Source organism: Kogia breviceps, chromosome 13 (assembly GCF_026419965.1).
Source record: "Kogia breviceps isolate mKogBre1 chromosome 13, mKogBre1 haplotype 1, whole genome shotgun sequence".
Taxonomy (NCBI): domain Eukaryota; kingdom Metazoa; phylum Chordata; class Mammalia; order Artiodactyla; family Physeteridae; genus Kogia; species Kogia breviceps.
The window spans coordinates 21523444-21529197 of NC_081322.1; the positions used below are offsets into that span (position 1 = coordinate 21523444).

General features: G+C 43.2%; 1 pseudogene; it reads left to right on the forward strand.

Moving 5' to 3' along the window:
* The first annotated feature begins 1708 nt into the window (after nucleotides 1–1708).
* On the forward strand, nucleotides 1709–5177 carry LOC131768243 (N-alpha-acetyltransferase 40-like; annotated as a pseudogene).
* Nucleotides 5178–5754: the final 577 nt, after the last annotated feature.

Sequence of the window (5754 nt, forward strand, 5' to 3'; positions counted from 1 at the left end):
AGTAATTCTAATGGAAACCTGCAACCCTAGATGCTTACTATGCCTAGAAATCGGTTATGGACAACAAGGCATATTAAGCAGCTGTAAGCCCCAGCACACATGCCTAATGTCCTTCATTTTGAGGGTTACTGTCTGTATTAGTCTGCTCAGTGTGCCATAACAAAGAACCACAGACTGGGTGGCTTAAACAACAGAAATTTATTTTCCCACAGTTATGGAGGCTAGAGGTCCAAGACCAGGCATTGGAAAATTCAGTTTCTGGTGAGATCTCTCTCCCCAACCTGTAGATGGCCCCCTTCTCACCGTGTCCGCAGTGGCGTTCCTCTCTGCTCACACAGAGAGAGTTCTTAGGTGTCTCTTTCTCTTCTTATAAAGACATCGATCCTATCGGATCACGGCCCCACCCCTATGACCTCTTTTAACTTTAATTATCTCCCCAAAAGCCCTCCAAAATACAGTCACTTTAAGGGTTAGGGCTTCAACATATGAATTTGGGGGAGAGGAAAACACAATTCTGTCTATAACACTACCTTTTTGGTAATAACAGCACATTGATTAATGTTAAGACAGCATGAGATCAAAATGCATAATTTCTATTGTCTAGCTCTTCAGAGTTCTAAGATAACCATTCAACATAAGTAACGCTTTATTGAGTTAGATACCACTAATTAGAAGTTGGCGTTGTTTGAACTGGGGAATCTGAAGCTTCCAGTGGTACCATATATGCAAAAAGTACTACTGAGGCAATTGCAAGTATTAACAAGACTGCAGAATTGGGGAACCAACAGAGAAAAAATTTCAACTGCTGCCACTGGTATATAAATAATGAGCTGGTTACTAATTACCGTTATCTGTTCGTAAAAGAAGTTTGTGGGCTCCCCCTTCAGGTACTCCTGGCCCATCTTCAGTCAAATAATTATAAATTCAGTGCTCTAATACTAAATATATATTTAACATTAAATATATATATATACATATATTTCTTTTCAAACATTTCTGAGTCTCTAATGTATACAAATCACACTCAAGATCCTCATTTGGATAATCAAGGCCCTCCTTAATCCAGCTCTATTTATGTACCCAGCACTGGCTCCAATTATTCCCTAATATAACCTCTTCTTCAGTCAGGCTACTCTTCTTCTGGCCCATGCTAGTTTGACACTGGCTTGCAGGGTTGGCTTGCCCCTTCTGTCCTTGGTGCTTCAGGACCTTGGAATGAATTCTAAAAGCAGAATCTAGGAAACAGAGATGCTTCCCAACCTTAGGGCTCCAACAGCTACGATTTAGGGTCTCAATTCCTCAGTCACTTTCATTTTGAGAATTTCCACTTCCTATAAGTTTCACTCAAGTCCCACTTCCTTGAAGAAAGACTAATTTTCCTAGTAATTTTTATGGAGTTGCTCATCTCTGAATCTCAAGATCCATTCCACCCACTCTAGCTATGCAGTACAGCTTTTCTTCCTAGTCTCTTTTTTTTTTTTTTTCATAAGCAGGTTTTGAAATGGAGCATCAATTCCTTCAAGTCAGGTACCGCTGATTTTCACTGTTTCTTTTAAACATCCAAAGAGCTCAACAGAGTGTGGAAACATCGTTCGATAAATTTTTTTTTCTTCAGAGTAGCTTGAGTTCAAACCTCTTTCACTGCTTTAAATCAATCCTCCGAAGTAATGCTGATTACTGAGGCTGTGCGGCATCTAGCATTCTATTCATGCTTGACATCACAAACCAATTCTGGAGCAACAGGTATGTGACAGCAAGAAAGAAACATAAAAAGAAGGTTGAAAATTGACAAATTCCTTAAAAGAGATGGAAAGAGTCACTGGGCAGTAGTCAAAGAGAGAGTCACTTAGGGAAGTTTTAATACAGAAAAGAAAGCTCTTATTTGACATACTAAGTGGGAAAACAGTTGAACTTTAGTTTATGTACATTGATGCTAATTATTTAGATGATAAGAACTAAATCAGTTTCTTTTCTTAAAATCAAATAAATTCAAACCTCTTGAACTTCCTGAAATACTAAAGCAAAGTTTTGGGTAGAGTGGGCTAGAATAGATGGGGTGGAGAATATAATTGTATTTTATTTTTTAGATGAATCCTATCACCTATGAGCAGTTTCTGCCCCCTTCCAAAAGTGAGTGATAGGGGTTACACTCTGGCCTCACCCTAATATTAGGCAGTGATGGAAAAATGTCTCTTTCAGCTCTCTGAATCAATAATTCTCAACCCTTGAGAACTGCAATACTGTATTCTAACTTGCCTTTACGACTACCACTTCACTAAAAGTCATCTGTGCTATAATTATACACACTTTAAGCATATAAGCTAAAAATACACACTTTTACTAAAGTTCTACACACAAAAGGATAGGATGGGTTGTGCTGAATTATCTAGAACCCAAGCAACAATTCTCAGCATTTTCTAACACAGACTACAGTGACTCTGAGCAGAGAGAGTTCATAACCAAATGACGTTCCCAAAAGTTTTTGGACAAAGTATTAATTTTAGCTGAATATATCCTGTCTTTGACCAAATCTCCAAAATAGCTTTTTTACATGACAGATTTTGAGTTGTGCCAAAGTTATACAGTCAGGATTCCCCACGTAATTCAATGGTTTATCTTACTCAATAAACCATATGCGGTAGGTTGGACACATGCTTCATCTCTTTGTATTCATACCCCCTTTGTCATGGAAGTTTGAGCGCCCTCAAACTTGACTCTGAACTTGGCCATGGGACATGTTTAACCAATGGGATGCTAGCGATGCAAGGACTGAAAAACACTTGTGCTTTGGGGCTTCCCCTCAGACCACCACCACAACCACCACCACCACCATATGAAGAAGCCCAAACGAGCCTATCGATGACGAAAGGCATGTGGTCCAGTCAGCCTTGCCACCCAAGCCAAGAGCTACCCCCACCCCCAGAAGCAGAGCTGACCAAGAGCTAACTGAAGTCTTTTATCTGCCCACAAATGAGAGCCAGCCTAAACCAGAAGAATCACCCTGTGCATTCCAACTCCCGATGCAAAGAAACAAGAATCAAATAAATGGCTGTTGTCTTAAACCACTAAGTTTTGGGGTGATTTGTTATTCAGTAAGAGCTAACCGACACACCATGAGATTTCAAATAATAGCCTACCATTTTCCTCACCCCTTGCCTTCAACTCCAATGATCCCTTTTTTAAATTGGCCATTGCTAGATCTTTCATTTTTTCCTAAACACAATGGGATTATGGGATTGCAGTCTGGAAACCAATTCAGAGATTTAAGAGATTGTCTCATAAATGAGAGAATGAGAGTGCAATAATTTTCACCAGCTGGGTTTTACTAATATTCAGCTGTCCTCTCTCTGCAATGTATTCCAAATGGCTGAAATACACTGATGGCTGAAATACAAGCACCAAAGTCCAGCATTTTTACTCGCAAAGTTACTTGAAATGTAGTGAAACAATGAAAGCTTTCAAGCAGAACTAGAGTTTTTCTCTTTTTTAAAAAATACACCAAGCAAGTGGCATACTATAGCCACAAAAATAGTATTCAAATTTCAATCCATCTCAACAGAAATTGGACAGTTATTTGGCTTCATCATGGATCAAAGCCCCCAGATATCTGTAGTTTTTGTACTAGAGATTCCAAAATTGAACAAGGGAGAACCATAAAACTAAGTTGTAGCCCATCCAAAATAAACCGTTGGTTTATGTCACTGATAAAAATCATTGTTTTAATGCTATTATAGCTACAATTATTATGGCGTCTATTTTTTTCTGATTCCTATCACATGATATTTTTTTTTTTTTTTTTGCGGTATGCGGGCCTCTCACTGTTGTGGCCTCTCCCGTTGCGGAGCACAGGCTCCGGACGCGCAGGCCTGGCGGCCATGGCTCACAGACTTAGTTGCTCCCCGGCATGTGGGATCTTCCCGGACCGGGGCACCAACCCGTGTCCCCTGCATCGGCAGGTGGATTCTCAACCACTGTGCCACCAGGGAAGCCCTTCACATGATATTTTTATTTTTGCATATTTAATGACTATTCTTGCTTAACTTTAGGACATTTGGATAGACTTCCCCATAAATTTCCAGACTGAAATCCACCTTCATACCAAAACTCGTACTGAATTATTTTTCTCATCAATCAGTGAGGAGGCAAAAACTGACAACTGATAAATTATACTTCAATTTAAAAACTGGTTAAAACAAAAAAAAAAACGTTTAAAATTTAAAGAAGAAAACAATAAAATTCCTGGATGTTAAAAACACTGACAACTAACGTGGAGACTCATTGCAAACAAACAGGCTGGGGGAGGATCCTTTTAACATTTTCAGAGTAAAATTCAGATGGTGTTATTTCTAAGTTTTCTTTCCTGCTGTTTTTATGCTTGTTGCATTTGGGGGAATTAAAAGACAAAAGAAGCTTTAAGAGACTAGACTTGGAGACCCTTCAGAGGCTTTCCCAGTGTTCAAGAAATATTATGGGAATGGGTTAAATGTCTTCATTGAATGTAAGCGAGTGTCTGGCCTGGAGCCAGCCACTGTTTGGGCCTTCGACCTGACCGACATGTAAACCATGTATGAGCGACGCGACTGGGGCTGGAAGGACCGAGAGAAACACGAGGAAATGATGGATTACCTCTCATTGCTTGGGAAAAACAGTTCGGTCCATGTCGCCTTTCCTCTCTTCCGGTTTGACGTGGTGTGCAGGGATGAAGTCCTGTACCACTACGAAGTCCAGATGGAGAGCAAGGTGCAGCGGAAAGGCCTGGGCAAGCTCCTCATACAATCCAGCAGATCATGGCCAGCAGCACACAGAGGAAGAGAGTTATGTTAGCTGTATGTAAGCACAATCTTGGCGCCTACTGGTTCTTCACAGAAGCGCTGCAATGTGAAATCGACGACTCTCCCCCAAGCGTGTCCGGATGCTGCTCCAATGGGGTCCTGAGCCGCAGGACGAAGTTTGTGGACAGCCAGCACTCCCACGCGGGCAGGCACTCTGGTGACTGCTGTCCCTGCACTCCCAAGCCAGAACACTTCTCTCAGGCCTGTCCTTTCCCTGGCCTCACGCCGCTTACCAGGTGCCCTCAGAGCTGTGGCCTCCTCAGCCCTCCCCGTGCCAGGCTGCACCCTGAGAGCACAGAACCCTGGGGAGGAGAGGGCCACGCTGCCCCTCCCGCTCTCTCCTAGAAGAGCAGGAGGCCAGGATGGGGCAGAGAGGACAGGATGCCGTGGGAAGAGCCGGCGGATGCCTGGGTACAAGGCGCATGCTCTCATAGTGGCCGCCCGCTCACTCGGCTCTCGGGTCTCGCGAGAGTGAGAACCCTTCCGCGTAGGGTTCCTCCATTTTCCTCCAGCGGAATGCGTGAGGAGCCCACCGGCACCACCATCACCACCATCACCACCACACGCTCACAGTTGGACAGTGGAGTGTTTATACCCACCTTTCTGAAAGTTCTGGAGCCCTGGGTCAGGGTCTGGCTACTTTCCAAAGAGGAATGGACTTGGTGTAGATTTGGGCTTTTGGGTGTAGAGACAGGCTTCGGAAAGCCTCCCGTTTCATGGATGGGATGCTCGGATGGAGACCTTGGGAAAGTCTTTGGTTCCGCGACACAAAGAAGCGAGGGAGCTCCTTATGGCTGTGCTTTTATGGATCCACAGTTAGAGCAGAGCTGTGCCAGGGGACCAGACGACTCTGCGAGGAAGGCTGTCTCCCTCACTCCATTGCTGCCAGAGAGGGGCTGACAGGACCAGGAACAGGTGTGAA